The following is a 19,895-nucleotide window of genomic DNA, read 5'->3' as shown; positions in this document are numbered from 1 at the left end:
GATAACAAAGAAGACCCAGGTTGGGAGTGGGTGTAGACCCAGGTTGACAGCTGTTGTTATGTTTATCTTGTCATTCTGGCTCTTTCATTTGTTTCTGGAGATTCAAGTTACCATGAGTATTAGATAATTTACCCCAATGTAGCTTTGCTCCAACCCAATTTCTGTGGTGTTATTGTGCAATATATTACTTTTCTATATGTTATATGCTCAACAATATATCATATGCATATTATTCTACCCAATAATTGCTCTTTAAATCAGTTAAAATGAGAAAAAAAATTCTGCCTTTATTTTGTCTTCTGCAATTACATCATTACATTCACTGTTTCTTTTTGTTTTCTTGTATGAGTTACAATTATTTTCCAGTATCTCTTAATTTCAGCCTGAAGAACAACATTTAGTATTTCCTGTAAAGTCAGCATGCACCAACAAAACCCATTTATTCTTTCAGATTTGCTAAAATATATTTTCTAATATATACAGTTTTTAACAAAAGTTACAAGCCATGCAAAAAAAATTAAAGAAAAGAAAAAGGAAAGTTTGACCCCTATGACAGATAAAAACATCAGACAATAGAATTGTCTATTAGAGAAACCACGTATTGAATTTAGAAGATAAAGACATCAATGTAGCTATTGTTAATACATTCAAAGAGCCAAAAGAAACCACAGTTAAAGAAAGGTATAATTATAATGTACTACCAAATTGAGATCAATAAAGATAAATTTCAAAAAAGAATAAGTAGAAATTCTGAAGTTGATAAATATAATAATGAATGAAAATTTACTATGGGACTTCGTGAATAGCTTTGAACTGACAGAAGAAAGAATTCATGAACTGGAAGATAGATTGATATTGATTATACAGTCTAAGAACACAGAAAAAATGAATGAAGATAAATGAACAAACGATCAGGAAAATGTGGACGCCATTAAGTGTACCAACATGCACAATAAGAATAGCAGGAGAGAAGAGAAAGAAAGGAAGAAACACAAATAGACACAGCACAGTAAAAATGCTGGGAATCAAAGATAAGAAGTAAAACTTGAAAGAAGCATGAGTAAAATGACTAATCACAAAGGAAGACACAGAAGATTAACAGCCAGCTTTCATCAAAAACAAATAACACAATGGAGAGGAATAACACATTTAAAATGTTCAAAGGGGTCAAAAAAGAGACTCAACAAAGAACTCTGTATTCAAAAAAGCTTCTTCAAAAGAAAAAAAAAAAAGATGAATTAAAGACATTCCCAGAAAAACAAAAACCGAAAGAATAAATGGGTTTTGTTGGTGCATGCTGACTTTACAGGAAATACTAAATGTTTTTCTTCAGGCAGAAATTAAGAGACACTGGAAAATAATTTTAACTTATACAAGAAAACAAAAAGAAACAGTGAATGTAATTGTATAATTGCAGAGGACAAAATAAATGCAGATTTTTTCTTTTATCTGATTTAAAGAGCAACTGTTGTATAGAATAATATGCATATGATACATTATTGAGCATATAACATATAGAAAAGTAATATATTGCACAATAACACCACAGAAATTGGGTTGGAGCAAAGCTATCTTGGGGTAAATTATCTAACACTCATGGTGACTAGAATCTCCAGAAACAAATGAAAAGAGCCAGAATGATAAGATTAACGTAACAACAGTTGTCAATGTACAGTTCCTTTCTTAAATTATATTCTTTAAGAAATATAAAATTGCAGAAAATAATAACTGTAACAATGTATTGTTGGGTTTGTAACATTTAAATATATAATAACATGTATAGAATGTCCCATCCAATGGCAGAACTTTAACCAGGACAGACCAAATACTAGGACATAAAGCAAATCTCTAAATTTAAAAGAATAGAAATAGTGTAAAATACGTTCCGAACACTGTCTTAGACCATTTTGTGTTGCTGTAACAGAATACTGAGTCTGGGTAATTTGAAAGAACAGACATTTATTGGTCTGGTGGAAACCTGGTCTCCACTTCCAAGATGACTCCTTGAACGCTGCATCTTCTGGAGGGAAGGAGCAGCATTCCTCAGTAGGCAAAAGAATGGAAGAGAGGGAATCCATTGGCCAAAATCTTTTTTTTATGGCTGCATTAATCCATTCAAGGTAGAGTTTTCATGACCTAAACAGTTCACATTTGGTCCCATCTCCCAACACTGTTGGATTGGGGATTAAGCTTCTCACACTTGAATTTAGAGGGGATGGAAACATTCATATCATAATAAACACTATTAATAAAATCAGATATGAAAAAGGGGGAAATTACTCCTAATCTTACAGCAATAAAAAATATTCTAAAGAAATGTTATTAAAAATTGTATTCCAATGTATTAGACAACCTAAATGGGCAAATTTTTAAAAATATGTAAACAACCAGAACTGACAGAAGTAAATGATCTGAATAGACCTGTAAGTAAAGAGATTAAATTAGTTATCAAAAAAAACCAAAAAAGCCTAGCACCAGATTTCATTAGCTAATTCTATCAAATATCATCATGTATCATTTAACAAGGAGACATTTTGAGAAATGTATTGCTAGACAATTTCATTGTTCTGCAAACATTACAGAGTATCTGTACTGACATAGATGGTATAGCCTACTACACACTTAAGCTATGTTGTATAGCTTATTGTTCCTGGGCTACAAACCTGTATAGTGTTTTAGCCTACTCTAGGCAATTGTGAAACAATTATATATATATATATATATATATATATATATATATATATATAAAATATGTAATATATATGCATTTATATATTATATATAATATATGTGTTTATATATTAATATATAATATTTTATTTTTCTCAGGACATCTTGGAGATGTCCAGGATCAAAGTTCCAAGAGGTGGTCTGCTGGAAATTATAATCTATATATGACTATATATAATCTATATATTTATATATAATATATAATATGTTATATATTATATATAGTTTATATATATAATTTTTAAATAAATTTAGTGTACTAAATTTATAAAAAAATAAAATAATTGTGTTACAACAGTTAGAGGGCTACAAAGTCATTAGGTGATAGGAATTCCTCCACTCCATTATAATCTCATGGGCTGTATATGTGATCTGTCATTGAATAAAACATTGTTATGCAACACATAATTGTACTTAAAGAGAAACTACATCAATTCTTCACAAACTTCAGAAAAATAAGAGAGAGGGGAGCACTTTCCAATTCATTCTATGAAGCTAATATTACCTGGATACCAAAACCAGAGAAGACATCACAAGAAAAGAAAATTACAAACCAATGTGTGCTATTAATTGGACACAAGACCCTTTCCAAAATATCTGCAAACCTAATTGAGCAACACATGAAAAGAATTATAAACCATGACCAAGGGTTGACATGGTATGTTTCTCTTCATCTCTTCATTTTTAAGCTGCCTAAATCTTTATATTTACATTGGTTTGGTAGACAACATAGAGCAGGTTCTCAGGGTTTTTTTTTTTTTTTTTTCTTTTTTCTCAACCATTCCAATAATCTGTCTTTGATATGTTTAGACAATTCTCCTTAATCTGATTAGTGATGTAGGTAATTTTATCAGCTGGCCCTTGATTCTAATACCCCAATGCTAAATTAAACATGATTTCTTGTTTGGCTCAAAGTCTCTTCAGTCTTCATGAGTATAATATTCAACATTTTTATTTACAGCTGATTCTCATTAAAATATTTAGGGATCATTGTTATTCCTTGAAATATGTGAGCTTGCTGCAAATTGATTTTGATGTTAAGGAATAGAGAGAAAAAAATACTTTTTTTCTATGTAAAAAACTTCCATCAAAATGCACAAATACATGTGTTTTCCAACTATTTTCTCAAAATTTGTTGTAACCCTTGTGACATACATATCTATATGAAAGCCACATATGCCGTACCAATTTTGTAAAGCATGTTCTGTGTCTCAATATTTTATTTGATTTAGACAATGCATAATCACATTGACAACTGCATGTATTTTAAAATTATATCGCTCTCACTCACTATAGAGATAGCTCTACCATTGATGAGGAAAGAAATTCCCAGGAAGTACTACAACAGAGTTGCAGAACAGTTAACCGGTTTGAAATGGTTCAATTCCTTACAATTGACACACTTTTAGAATGAAGGTTTAGAGCTCTGCATTTTGCAAAGTTTTCAACTCCTGCTCTTGTCTCTTTAATTTTCAAAATTCTGAAGTATTAAAAGTGCTTACTTGTCAATGTTTGGCTCCTGGTTTCCAATGCAAAGAAATCTGTCCTCTGCTTACTGCATCAATGTTTTATATACTCAGCTTTTGAATCTCCCGGGCCACAGTAACCATTTACCATACCAAGGGCAGTGTAAATGGTTACGTTTACATATATAATAGCTACCGGGTATATGTGTCACTTTCAGAAAAGCAAAATAAAATCAATAACAAAGGCAACCAAACAAATGTTTCCGTTGCAGAACTGGACATCCTCAGATATAAAATGGTAGTCCCTCAGCTCTGAGGTATAGATTCGGGTGTGGGAATAATTAATACAGACTCTACCCCACACTCTCTTGGTTATAACAGATAATGCATAGATTATATAGAAATTAAAGTTCTGTATTTTTTGAAATTAGAAACATGAACCTTGTTATTAACTATTTCCACAGTTTTCTCTGTTAAGCAGAGTGAAGCATTTTCCTTTATCACATGCTTTTCTCCAAAACTTCAGCTAGTTTATCTGAAGCATGTTTTAAATTTAGAAAACATTTTATCTGACTAAAAATCATTTTTTTCTCTATTTATATGGAAACATCATTTGCATATACAATACTCATATGTTTAGCTAAAAATATATAAGCTTGTTGAGACTTAACAAATTTCATTTAAATATTAATCTAAATTTCAAAATCTTGTTCTGCAGTAGACACTATATTCCAGCTCTTAGCGTATATTTAATAAAAGGAAAATCTGGGTGCAGTAGCTCATGCCTGTAATCCCAGCACTTTCAGAGGGCAAAGCAGGAGAATGGCTGGTGGTCAGAAGTTCAAGACCAGCCTGGGCAACATGGCAAGGGCCTCATCTCTATGTAAAACTTAAAAAAAGAACAATTAAGCAAGTGTGGCAGGGTAGCATGCATGCGTAGTCCCAGCTACTCCAGAGGCTAAGGGAGAAAGATTGCTTGAGTGCAGGAGGTCGAGGTTGCAGTGAACTATACCATTGCTGTACTCCAGCCTGAAGGCAGAGCAAGGCCCTGTCTCAAAAAAAAAAAAAACCGAAGACTTAATTCAAAAATTCATATTTTTTATATAAAGAAAAATGTGCCCCTAAGCCTAATGTACTCAGCCTTCAGATCAGTTAGCTTGTATGACTTCCTGAATATCTTTCTTTGTCTCCTCAGTCAGTAACTCTTTATTAAGGGAAAACGGTCCTGGAACCTAACTTGCTAAATGTACTGTATTTTCTAAATTGTGAGTTTTTTTAAGTCCTAATGTACCCCAAGTATTTCAACTCTGGAGACCCTCAAAAACTGTATTCTCAGGTCCTTGTTAGTGTTTCACAGCTGAGACAATGCTACGAACAAATTTTCAAGTGCTGATGAGAACTGGTATAGATAATTAATGTTTCACAGAACCAGTAGTCTTACCTCCTCACCACTAATATCTTTATTTTTTCAATACCTTAAGGCTTGCATATTTCTCTGCTAGGTTCCGGATAAATCAGTCTCCTTCAATTGAGCTACAGAAATACTAGTCCTCTGGTTTTCTGCTTCTCACCATGAGCAGAACCTCTGTGCTACTGTGCCATAGCTGTGGGAAAGTAAGGCCAATTATTAGTCCTAGAGTGATGGCAGGAACTAGGGGCAGAGCCATAGCCCCCATAATCTCAACTTTGACTTCTGAGCCTGAAACATCTATCATATATAGAAGACGGAGCTGTAGGGTTGGTGATTGGAGCTCCAGCATTTTCAGCTCAATACACCTGGGTTACAGAGTCAGGCTTATCAGTGAAAGCTGGGTGAGGGAAGGAAGCCAATTTTCTAGCTGTGCCCTCCAGGAATACAGCTTCCACAATACAAATTCTTGCAGATGCGGTGAATGATACCGTTGGCCTGCAGTTCCTAGTATGGAATTATAGTCCTATGGTTGAGATTGGGGGAAGAGATCCCCTGTTTTCATGGCAACATTCACTTGTAGTGGAACATCTGTAACACAAGAAGCTGGGTAGAGGGAAATGAGAGCTCCTCTGGCTCAAATTTCGTTGACTGCAGCTGTTCTTACCAAGATTTAGTACATTTCCTAGGGGGAGCGGGGGGGGGCGGGGGGGGGCGGGGGGGGCGGGGTGGAGGCGGCGGGGAGGAAATGCTTTTTGACTTGCTGTCTGCGCCAGGTCAAATTTCAGTCATTTTAAAATGATGTTGCTTATAGTTTTCTTCCACTAAATGGTCATATTGAACAGGTAAGCTCCTCACACAGTCGATCTTGACGTTCTACTATGCTTTCTTTCCTTAATATTGACAATTTGTGTTTCTCTCTCTCTCTCTCTCTCTCTCTCCCCCTGCTGTCTCTCTCTCTCTCTCTCTCTCCAGTGCTTTTAGGGAATTGTCAATTTTACTATTTTCAGAATACAAGTTATATTTCCTTGTTGCATTTTCCTGTTATGTTGTATTTCATTTATTTCAAATTTTTAAATTATTACCTGTATTGTATTTAAAAAGTTAAAATTTGCTGGTTCTTCTAAAACTTCATTAGTTTGAATACACTGGGATATTTTAATTTTTTGCTATTGATTTCTAATTTAATAGCATTTGAGCAAAATGCATGTAGGTATTCAGTGCATTGGATTTTATTTTGATATGTTTTATAAACTAGGATATAGGCTATTTTGGTGAAAGTTCTGTGTTCACTTGAAAATAAGGTATATCCTGAATTGTTTTTTAAAGTGTTTGAAAAATGTAACCTAGGTCATGTATTGGTTGATAACATTGTCAAAATGTTCTACAATCTTAAAATTTGCTTCATCAGTTACTTACAAAGAATGCTAAAATTTCTAACTGTAATTGTGACCTTTACTTTTTCTTCCTTTGATTGTGTAAATTGTGTTTCATATAAAATTTACCTTTGCTATTTGTTTCATAAATACATTTAAAATTGTTGAATCATCTTAATGAACTTACCATGACTTTCATTATAAAATGCCCTCTTTTATTAATAACATCTCCTATTTTATTTTGGTCCTTATTTTAAACAACATAGCATATCAATTTTCATGGTGTATCTTTTCAATTACTTTGCGTCTATATATTTAAATTGGATTTTAATAAAGTTTTATAAATATGTGGGTCTTGCTTTTACTAAAATATTTTTAGCCAGTCTGATAACCTCTTCCTTTTACTTAGGGTAGATATGCTATTTATATCTAACATAATTACTAACATTATTTAGTTTAAGTGTGCCGTTTTATGTCTTTTCTGTTTTTTCATAAGTTTTAATCCTTTATTTTTTTCTTGCCTATTTTGGACAAAGACAATATCTATATGGGGTGTGTGTGTGTGTGTGTGTGTGTGTGTGTGTGTGTGTGAATGTATGTATGTCTTTGGTACCTAGATAGGGATTCTTTTTTTTTTTTTTTTTTTTTTTTGAGACGGAGTCTCGCTCTGTCGCCCAGGCTGGAGTGCAGTGGCCACCTCTCAGCTCACCGCAAGCTCCGCCTCCCGGGTTCACGCCATTCTCCTGCCTCAGCCTCCCGAGTAGCTGGGACTACAGGCGCCCGCCATCTCGCCCGGCTAGTTTTTTGTATTTTTTTTTTTTTTTTTTAGTAGAGACGGGGTTTCACTGGGTTAGCCAGGATGGTCTCGATCTCCTGACCTCGTGATCCGCCCCTCTCGGCCTCCCAAAGTGCTGGGATTACAGGCTTGAGCCACCGCGCCCGGCCAGGGATTCTAAATAATTCAATTAAATCAGAGATTAGGTTTGAAGATGCTTAGTTAGTTGCAAATTTAATAAACTCAGCTCACTTTTGATTTGTTTTTTTTCCTTGGCGGTGACCCTTTTGATCTTTTGATGGGGTCCTTGGCAATTTACTTCTGTGCGCTGAAAATCTTGAATATAATTTTACTCCTTGGAGATTTTTGTCTTAGCTCTTTACCTTTTTTTTAAATCTCAGTTTTCATTCTTACAGCTTGAAAACCTAGAAAATGTACTGTAGTGGGGGCCAGCTGTATCCTTTTTTTTTTTTTTTTTGAGAAGGAGTCCCGCTCTGTCGCCCAGGCTGGAGTGCAGTGGCCGGATCTCAACTCACTGCAAGCTCCTCCTCCCGGGTTCACGCCATTCTCCTGCCTCAGGCTCCGGAGTAGCTGGAACTACAGGCGCCCGCCACCTCGCCCGGCTAGTTTTTTGTATTTTTTAGTAGAGACGGGGTTTCGCCGTGTTAGCCAGGATGGTCTCGATCTCCTGACCTCGTGATCCGCCCGTCTCGGCCTCCCAAAGTGCTGGGATTACAGGCTTGAGCCACCGCGCCCGGCACCAGCTGTATCTTTCAGAGAGGTCTTTTCTCTCTGCTCATGAAGATATTTTCTTTAAATATTACATATAGAAAAAATAAGCTATTGACATATAAAATATTTTTATAATTGCTCCTAGCAAAATTACATTATTTTATTAAAATTATTTCCTGAATACTGCTATATTATTATAGATTTCACTTTTATTCTTATTAATTGTCCATTTGCAAGTGTATGGGTTTACTAACTATCCTGAGACCAATGCACAATCTTTAAAACATAAACCAAATTTCAGCAAGTTTCAGAATGTACCTGTTTTTAAACTAGCCAGATTTACCTCATGGAATTGTTATTTTGCTTCCAATTTTAGCTTTTTATAGTCTATTTCATGGTTATTTCAGCAATACAATTTAAAATATCTTTTGACTTTTAAAAAATTGATTTACAGAGGAGTTAGTCAAGGTATCAAATTTTCCTAGTAGAATTTGCTGGTGGAAACAGGCACTTTATATTGCTTTTTTTTTTTTTTTTTTTTTTAAATCAACTTTCCAATACCATCTTTTTCTAGTTTGAATGCTCATAATTGACAAAATTTCAAAAGAATGAACTGATGAAAGACCAACAGCATCTGGCTTATTACCATCTCTACTCCTAAATCAGATTTTGTCTGCTAGCTTTTCTTTCTCTACGTGGTTGTTTCATGTGACTGACAGAACAAACAATAGCAGGGGAAACAGGATTCTTTCCACCCATTGGACAGAATATTGGTTACATGCTGAGACAGCTACAGATGAGATAAACTTGAGTAGGGTAAAAAAGAATAAGTATTAGTTAAATTATAGTTACCAAAGCATCAGCGGGGGAAACAGAACAAAATATCAGTAATAAATTCCTAGAAATTCAACCTTCGGTTTTTCACATTATGATCTAATAAAAAGAGAGCTAATTTTAAAAGTGTCTTCAAGTTTGAAGACAATATTTTATTAGTCATTTTTCTTTATAAATGTTGATTTTAAGAATTTTAAGATTATATATAGTGTAGATTTACATAATTTAATTAAATACTATAATTATGTATAGTGTTTTGTTTTTCATGGGGATTTTTTTTCAGTTCTTCATTTAATGAATGTTGTAAATAAATCTTTAATACATACAGCACTTTTTTCAATATAGCTTTTAGCAAAAATAACATTTTTCCCATAAAATTTTCCACATACATCTAAAATATAAAAACATAAATTGTATTTTTGATGTTCATGTATTTTATAGCATTTAGTTCTTGACAATGTCATCAGGAGGAACAATGATGCTATTCTAGTAGATGTAGCTTTAAAATCCTACTAGACACTTAAAAGTTATCACTGTTAATTTATGTTTAAACACCCCTCTATACTTAAAATATTATTATGCTTTTCATCTATTCAATAGCAAATGTTGGGTGAATCAATTAAACACATCTCCATGTTTAGCACATTGTAAAAATTTGAAAACGTTATATATAATAAAGGAAAAAGATAAACTTAAATTGTAATCTTCATCCATTCTCATACCATACTCTAATGTTTTATACTCAATTTAGTTCTTACTTATTAAGGCCAGAGAAATATGTTGAAAATATGTAAACCATTGAGTAGTTACCACAGTGAAGTATCCATTGCAAATTGTTCCATTAGCATTTGGGAAAAAGTATCACAATACATATCTTTATTTTTCAATTATAATTTTTAATTCCTATTTTTTAAAAATTTCCATTATGTGCACAACATCTAGTGTAGATATATTAATAAGATTTATTTCTATTTACAATTATATAATTTTCCAAAATATGTTTATGTGAATATATAAAAACTTTGGCAAAGACGGTTAGCTTTTTTCTTGGCAGTTATATTAGGTTGTTGCAAAAGTAACTGTGTTTTTGCCATAACTTTTAATGACAAAGTCTTTAGTATAAAAATGATAATAGTCATAGGGGAATTTGGGCCAAGATGACACATAGCATCCTTATCAATTTTAAAGTTTCATAATCTTTATTTTATAAATATTCTTATTTAATAGGTATTATTAAATCAATTTTACCCAAATACTCTAAAGCCATAGACAAATAAAATTACTTTTTTGCCATAAAAATTAAAGTAATGCAACAGGGTATTAAAATATATTTTTCCATATTTGCATTCCATATTATTATACACATTATTTTAAGTGGGGTTGCATTTTTATGATTCTCACAAATATCTTAGGAAGAAAAAAAATTTCTCCAATTTACAGATGACAAAATGGCCAGAAAGAGATGAGTTTTTCAGTAAATAATAATAGTAAATACAGGTTTTTAGATTTGAAACCATTTAGGAATTCTCACGGTCTGGTATTGTGCTACATTACATTTAATTAAAAACAAAAATCTAAGCACCTTTATTTTTCACTGATGTAGAGGCATTGTGAATAAAGCACCAGATTAATGACAGTTTGCGACAGAAACAATCACTTTATCAACAGTATTTTTTTAAGTGGCATAAGAAAAAACAATTCAATCATAGCAGCACTTAATGTTATCTAATGGTAACTGCTTCTTCCACATTTTCATTTTGAAAATTATGGTATTTATAAGACTTTTTGTCTTTGGCTCTTTTATTTCAGGAGATTTGAGGAGAAGCAAGCTATTTACTTTCATCCATTTACAGTAGACGATTTATTTTAAGGATCGTTTCTGGGAAGATGATTATAATTCTAATTAAATAGCTTGTCAGGAAAGCATTTGCCTTAACAGATCTGTTGTCATCATAATATCAGCCAGATGTAAAACTGGCATGCTGATGTATTTGACCTGCATTTTTACTGCTACCACATTTCCTTCTTTCTTTGTTTAGTCTCCGTCAAGTTTGTAATCAAAGAGCATAGCTCTATTACAGAAATACTTTTATCTGGAAGGAATAATTATACTATATTTGAATGATCAAAAACTCAGAAAAATAAGCAGTAATATTTAAAGAAAAGTACAATTTAAACCAAGATCTCATTAGAAAGCCAGGCTTTTTATTAGTGATAATCAACAGTTCTGGTGTTAATATTGTTAATTAGAGGGGTCTAATTGATTCCAGATAACCTCATCATTATTCAAATATGTAGCTAACAGAATGGTTGAATTTTATCTTTTAAAGCGGTTGTTTTATTCACTTAATGTTTCCTTTTTTATACTAAAATTTGAACAAAAAATGAATATATTAAAGTTCCAATATAAGACATTCTTGTTTTTCACCTCAATCCTAAACCATTCGTAGGTAATACTAAAACAAAAAGAGAAAATGCTCAGATGTGCCACACGGATATCAAATTTTAATATTGATAAATTTGACACTACTAGATTTCCTATAGCTATACCCTGATGTGAATATTCAAAATCAAAGTGTCTTAGAATTCTGAGGTACCTCACAAAATAAACCTGCCTCTCAAAAGAAGGAGCAAAGCAGAATGAATATTTACTATAAGGAACGTTATTTCCAAAGAGAAAGAGGGAAGAGCTGAACTGAGAATACTCCAAATTTATGTCTCCCAAATATACCAGGCAGAATATTCACTCTTTTATTAATATGCTTTCTCTAAACAGAAGGGAATCTCAGGGATGGAGTAAAAGCACTACTTTCAACATATATCTAAACACAATTTTTGGGATGCCAAATTCTGGATGAAACATTGCCTTTCTCTTTTCCATTCTTATCTATCTTCAGGTATAACTGCTATTGAGATTTTGTGTATATTAGTCTGTTTATGAGACTTTTTTCAAAATTCTCAACTCAATCACTTTTGTATGAATTTGCTTTTATCAGTGAACTTTTAAAATGAGACATTTATAATCATGTGAATAATGTTTTTAAAGCTATTAACTTTAGGGAAGGATAAGCAAGCTCAGAACCCACTGCTAGAGTACACTAAACTTGCCAGATAAGTCAACATAGTGTTTGCAGAAAGAAAGTAAAATGTAAATAAATAAATATATAGATAAACTTGCTTGAGAAGACTAACACACACTAACATTTATTCAATTTGTCTTTCTTTCACTTAATCTTCATTTAACAAATGCCTACTAAGCTTTATACCCAATAACATATGTCATGTAGTGTGGAGGATGTAAAGGAACAGTTTAACTGTCTGACAGTTTGTTAAAATGTTTCTGTCTGCCATTCAATTACTAGATAACTGAAAACATATGCTGATCCAAAGACATGTTAAATTATGTTCCTAGTTGTGATTTTATTTTTAATAGGCAAAAACTACAAATCGAACATATGTCCAACCACAAGTGCATGGATAAACAAACAATCATATTTCCATACCATGGAATTGTACTCAGAAATAAAAAATAAAAAGATCGAACAATTGATGCATAATCTGGAATGTATCTCAAAATAACTATATTGAGTGACAAGAGCCGACATAGAATAACACATGCCGTGTGGTTTTATTCACGTAAAATTTTGTAAAATACAAACTAAGTTATAATGACAGAGTGCAGATCAGTGGTTTGTTGGGATGACAGTGAGGTTACGGTTGGGAAGAGTGAGATTACAAAGAGCTATGAGAAAACTATTGGGGGTAATGTATATGTTCATTATCTTTATTGTGTGAATGGTTTCACAGGTATTTACATATGTCACACCTATCAAATTGTATACTTAAAATATGAAAATATTTCTGGTAAAATTTCACTTTGTTTTAAATTAAGAGAGGCTAAGATGCGTATATTTACATCCTTGAGTCTAAATTATGTTAGAAAACCTGGGCAGCACAATAAACAAAGAGGGAGAAAGAAAAAGAGAGAAGGAAAGGGGAAGGAAGGAAGGAAAGAAGAAAGGAAGGAGAGAGAAAGAAAGAGAGGGTGAGAAAGAAAAAGAAAGGAAAGAAAGAAAGAGAAAGAAAGAAAGAAAGAAAGAAAGAAAGAAAGAAAGAAAGAAAGAAAGAAAGAAAGAAAGAGAGAGAGAAAGAAGGAAGGAAGGGAAGGAAAGAAAGAGAAGGAAAGAAAGAAAGAGGAAAGAAAGAAAGAAAGAAAGAAAGAAAGAAAGAAAGAAAGAAAGAGAGAGAAAGAAGGAAGGAAGGGAAGGAAAGAAAGAGAAGGAAAGAAAGAAAGAGGAAAGAAAGAAAGAGGAAAGAAAGAAAGAAAGAAAGAAAGAAAGAAAGAAAGAAAGAAAGAAAGAAAGAAAGAAAGAAAGAAAGAGAAGGAAGGAAGGAAGGAAGGAAGGAAGGAAGGAAAGAAGGAAGGAAGGAGAGAAAGAAAGTAGGGAGAAAAGAAAGAAAGAAAGGAGGGAAGACAGAGAGAAAGAAAAGAAAAAAAGGAAAGAAGAAAGATAGGGAAAGAAACAAAAAGAAGAAAGAGAGAGAAAGAATGAAAGAAAGAAAAAGAAAAAGAAGGAAAGAAAGAGAAAGAGAAAGAAAGAGAAAGAAAGAAAGAAAGAAAGAAAGAAAGAAAGAAAGAAAGAAAGAAAGAAAAGAAAGAAAGAAAAAAGAAAGAAAAGAAAGAAAGGAAAAGAGAAAGAAAGAGAGGGAGGGAGGAAGAAAGAAAAGAAAGGGAAAGGAAAAGAAAGAAAGAAAGAGAGAGGGAGGGAGGGAGGGAGAAAGAAAGAAAAGAAGGAGAAAATAAATAAGCAGAGACTACAGAAAGGCAGAAGTAAATCTGCCTTTATTTGTATATGATGTGATAATACTTTAAAATGATGCATATAATAGAAGTTTTTAAACTGAAATTTGAGTTAAAAATCTATTCCAGAAATTAGAAATAAAACAGAAAACAAAGCCAAAGAATGTATAAGGATGAAATTATATATAAAACCAAATATTAAAACATTAAATGAATAGCTGCTGGAGAAGGTCCACAAAACTAAAAATTTATTCTTTGAAAAGAGTTCTATTATTTTCAATAATTCATGGTAGTGATAAAAAAGAAAAAGGTAGCAAATCTCAATAGCAGTCATGAAAAACAGGTGAAAATTACATTGCTATAAATCCCTTAGAAATATTAAGAAGACATTCTGTACATTGTGACAATTAAATTAGTCTTTTAAGTAAAATGACTAATAATAGGATAGGAAATCTCAACAATCCTGAAGCTAAAAGGCATAAAAATAACATCCTACGACCACTAAGGAAACAATAAATTTTCCAATATTAGCAAACAAAACTCCTACTTCAAATGATTTTACCAAAAAGTTCTAAAAAGTGTATCAGGAAACAAAATTCCATTCTTATATAAACTTTTCAGAGATGCAAGATGACTTGAAAAAATAGATGACAAGAATCTCTGATGAGCATTTACTGTGTATGCTACATAATGGAGAAAATCATCCGAAGTTGATTAAAAATGTAAATGTGAAAAAACAAAATGTTAACACTTTTCAGAAGGCACTATCATATGTGAAATAAAATAATAAAAAATAATAATAACATTAACAGATGGCACTTGTGTTCCTAAAGAGCTTATTTGGAGTACAGTATCGAGTTAACGGGTTAGGGTAGAGCTGACTCTTTTTGTTCAAACAAAACTCTGAGAGCAATTTAGTTTCCTCTCTATGTAACATATTTAGGCAGAGGAAGCCTGAGATGTCTATCCTGTTTCTTCATTGTTCTTTTGGTTTTCAACAGATTAAGAATTTCTCATATGTCATAGCCAGGCACAGGGGGAGAGACTATTTTTAAAAAAATGAACTCAAAGAGGCATTATATTAATGACTAATTTTCTTTTTTGTTGTTTTCATTATTTTATTTTATTTTATTTTAAGTTCCAGGGTACATATGCAAGATATGCAGGTTTGTTACATAGGTAAACGTGTGCCATGGTGGTTTGCTACACCTATCAACCCATCACCTAGGTATTAAGCCCAGCATGCATTAGCTCTTTTCCCTAATGCTTTTCTTGCAGCTGCCCTCCCCTGACAGGCCCCAGTAAGTGTTGTTCCCCTACCTGTGTCCATGTGTTCTCATTGTTCAGCTCACTCTTGTAAATGAGAACATGTGGTGTTTGCTTTTCTGTTCCTCTGTTAGTTTGCTGATGATAATGGCTTCCAGCTTCATCCTGTCCCTGCAAAAGACATGATATTGTTTCTCTTAATAGCTGCATAGTATTCCACAGTGTATATCTTACTATATGTTCTTTATCCAGTCTATCATTGATGGACATTTGCATTGATTCTATGTGTTTGCTGTTGTGAATAGTGCTGCAATGAACATACACATGCATGTATTTTTATAACAGAATGATTTATAGTCCCTCGGATATATACCCAGTAATGGGATTCGTTCTACATCTTTGAGGAACCACCACGTTGCCTTCCACAATGGTTGAACTAATTTACGTTCCCACCAATAGTGTAAAAGCACTCCTATTTCTCTACAACCTTACCAGCATCTGTTCTTTCTTGACTTTTTTAATAATTGTCATTCTGACTGGTGTGAGATTGTATCTCATTGTGGTTTTGAATTGCATTTCTCTAATGATTAGTGATGTTGAGCTTTGTTTCATGTTTGTTGGCAGCGTGTATGTCTTTTTTGAGAAGTGTGTTCATATCCTGTGCCCACTTTTTAATGAGGTTAATGTTTTTTCTTATAAATTTGCCTAAGTTCCCTGTAGATTCTGGATATTACACCTTTGTCAGATGCATAGATTTTTCTCCCATTCTGGAGGTTGTCTGCTTGCTCTGATGATAGTTTCATTGACTGTGAAGAACCTCTTTAGGGTAATTAGATCCAATTTGTCAATTTCTGCCTTTGTTGAACTGCTTTTGGCAATTTCATCATAAAATCTTTGCCCATGCCTATGTCCTAAATGGTATTGCCTAGATATTCTTCTAGGGTTTTTATAGTTTTGGGTTTTACATTTAAGTCTGTAATTCATCTGGAGTTAATTTTATATAAGGTATAAGGAAGGGGTCTAGTTTCAATTTTCTGCATATGGCTAGCCAGTTCTCCCAGCACCATTTATTAAATAGGGAATCCTTTGCCCACTGGTTGTTTTTGTCAGGTTTGTCGAAGATCAGATGGTTGTAAATGTATAGTTTATTTCTGAGTTCTTTGTTCTGTTCCATTGGTCTATGTGACTGTTTTTGTACCAGTATCATGTTGAGGGTTTGCTTACTCTAGCCTTGTAGTGTAGTTTGAAAACGGGTAACATGATGCCTCCAGCTTGATACTGTTTGCTTATTACTGTCTTGGCTATGCAAGTTCTTTTTTCTGTTCCAAGTAAATTTCTTTCTTGTCTTTTTTTTTTTTTTTTTTTTTTTTTTTTTTTGAGATGGAGTCTTGCTCTGTCACCCAGGCTGGAGTGCAGTGGTGAAATCATGGCTTGCTGCAACCTCTTCCTCACAGGTTCAAGCCAGTCTCCTTCCTCAGCCTCCCAAGTAGGTGGGATTACAGGCGTGTGCCACCACATCTGGCTAATTTTTTGTATTTTTAGTAGAGACGGGGTTTCACCATGTTGGCCAGGCTGGCCTTGAACTCCTGACCTCAAGTGATCCACCTGCCTCGGCCTCCCAATGTTCTGGGATTAGAGGTGTGAGCCACCATGCCTGGTCCCATGTAAATTTTAAAATAGTTTGTGTCTAATTTTGTGGAGAATGTCAATGGTATTTTAGTGGGAATAGCATTGAATCTATAAATTACTTTGGGCAGTATGGCCATTTAAATGAACTAAATACCCCAATTAAAAGACACAGAATGGGAAGCTGGATACAAAGACAAGGCCCATCAGTGTGCTGTATTCAAGACACGCATAGCATGTGCACAGACACACATGACTCAAAATAAAGGGATGAAGGAAAATTTACTAAGCAAATGGAAAGCAGAAAAAAGCAGGGATTGCAATTCCAGTTTCTGACAAAATAGACTTTAAACCAAGAAGGCTCAAAAAAGACAAAGAGGGCCATTATATAATGTTAAAGGGTTCAATTAAACAAGACGAGATAACTATTCTAAATATATATATGTATGTATGTATGTGTATGTATAAATACAGGAGGACCCAGATTCATAAAACAAGTTCTTAAAGACCTACAAAGAGACTTAGACCCCAGACAATAATAGTGGGAGACTTTGATACCCCACTGTCAGTAACAGATCATTGACACAGAAAACCAGCAAAGATATTCAGGACTTGAACTCAGTTCTAGAACAAGTGAGGCTGACAGATGTGTACAGAATCCTCCACCCAAAAGCAACAATAATATACATTTTTTTTTTCAGCGCCACATGGCACTTACTCTAAAATTGATCACATAATTGGAAGGAAAACACTCCTCAGCAAATGAAAAAGAACTGAAATAATAACAGTCTCTCAGACCACAACGCAATCAAATTAAAACTCAAGATTAAGAAGCCCACTAAAACCACACAACTACATGGAAATTGAACAACCGGCTCCTGAATGACTTCTGGGTAAATAATGAAATTAAGGCAAAAATCAGGCAGTTCTTTGAAATCAATGAGAACAAAGAGACAATGTACCAGAATCTCTGGGACACGGCTAAAGCAGTGTTTAGAGGAAAAATTATAGCACTAAATGCCCACATCAAAAAGCTAGAAAGATATCAAATCAACACCCTAACATCACAACTAAAATAACTAGAGAAACAAGAGCAAACAAACACCAGAGCTAGCAGAAGACAAGAAATAACCAAGGTCAGAGTGGCACTGAAGGAGAGAGAGACATGAAAAACCCTTCAAAAAATCAACAAATCCAGGAGCTGTTTTTTGTTTGTTTGTTTGTTTGTTTTGTTTTGACTAATTTTCAGATCAAGATGTTTCCACACACACAGACCACATCTAGGGCTAGCGTCATGAGCAACACTTACTTCTCCTCACACTCCACAGAAGAGGAGAGTTCTCTCTTCTGATAACTGTGTGCCATATTGGCATGGAGAAGGAGGGGTGGGAACACAGTATTATTAGACAATTCAGTAAATTGAGTAAACACTTATTTAGAAGCAATTGCTTTAAGGTAACATTAATAATTCTCATCATTTTTTAAATATTAAATTGTTCTAACACTCAATTATTATATAGAATAAAATAAATCCTTACAGAAAAAAATACATAAAATAATTTATATATAAATATATGTATTCATATGTAAAGGCACATGTAGGTATATACACTATTATATAAATTAATAATATTTGCTTTTTTAGTTGATACATGTAAGTATAAGATACATCCTGTAATTTTATTTACCAGTATATTTAAAATCTTAACACGTAACATCTCAGTAGTATCTTATCAAATGATTATGTTTACCTCTAATGTCTTTACTTTTTAATATTTCCAAAAATGTGTATTTGTTTTAAGAAATATACAAAATACATCAATTCACATGCATTGTGATCACTTTGCCCTTGTTCTATGCAGTTATTTAGATTATAAAACTCAGGAATAGTCGGTTTCCACACTTTGTTACCTACTGTCAATTTTAGTGTCACTTGAGAACTCATTAGAGATTGTGCCACTGATGCCCGGTGCCATATTAGTCAGTGCTAGGCAAACTTCTCATTTTCTGCCTGAAAGTGGTGATGGGGTAAGGAGTTACCTGTCCAGGACAATATGAGGATATAATGAATATGCATAAAAAATTCTTCCTCATGTATAAGAAGCAATCACTTTCAGTTGTCTCCATTGGTTTCTCAAAGTATTAGTGAAGGGGGAGCCAGAAGATAGATCACGGACAATGCAAGTGAATAGAAACAATGAATGTCTCAGAGTAATAAAAATATATTTTTGTGAAATGTCCATATTTTGTGAGGATATACATCTTTGCTCTTTATTTTAAGGATGGATGTCTCTTACCTCCCCTACTCCTACCTCCTTACCTCTCTCCCAAGGCACTAGCTAGGTCTGAGAACCCATTCCTCTTTGTACATCTTTAGGAACAATAATTGTAACCATTGCAGTAGACAGAAAAAAGATCTGAAAACTCAGACCAAGTGGATTAAATAAACAAAAATAATTATTTTCAAGGCATCGTGTAAATAGTTAGAAATAGTTACCATGAACTAGAAGGAAATGTACATGTGAATCAAAACCAGTGTACATCCCCAAATACTAGGCACCAGTGACCAAAAAACCAGAGTTTACCATATTTTCTTGAGACAAACAGCCCTGATTACATACATGTTTTCCAAAAATAGAATAATATAGAAAACGAATTTAGTAAATTTTTTACATTACTGTATTATAACATAAGAAGAATATATTGGTAAAATGCAACAATATTATTAACCATTCTGATATGGTTTACATCTGTATCCCCACCCGAACCTCATCTTGAATTGTAATCCCCATGTATTGAGGGATGGTTCTGGTGGGAAGTGATTGGTTTATGGAGAAGGTTGCCCTCATGCTCTTCTAATAGTGAGGGAGTTCTCATAGGA

General features: G+C 33.3%; 1 long non-coding RNA gene across 1 annotated transcript; it reads left to right on the top strand.

Moving 5' to 3' along the window:
• Positions 1 to 6,341: 6,341 nt before the first annotated feature.
• On the top strand, positions 6,342 to 18,615 carry LOC135968545 (uncharacterized). The gene is made up of 4 exons (XR_010583406.2): positions 6,342 to 6,449; positions 15,261 to 15,350; positions 16,099 to 16,214; positions 17,716 to 18,615. It is a non-coding gene; the product is annotated as an uncharacterized lncRNA (long non-coding RNA).
• The last annotated feature ends 1,280 nt before the right edge of the window (positions 18,616 to 19,895 follow it).

Source organism: Macaca fascicularis, chromosome 1, assembly GCF_037993035.2.
Source record: "Macaca fascicularis isolate 582-1 chromosome 1, T2T-MFA8v1.1".
In the NCBI taxonomy this organism is placed as follows: Eukaryota; Metazoa; Chordata; class Mammalia; order Primates; family Cercopithecidae; genus Macaca; species Macaca fascicularis.
This window is presented reverse-complemented; position numbering and strand designations above follow the sequence as displayed.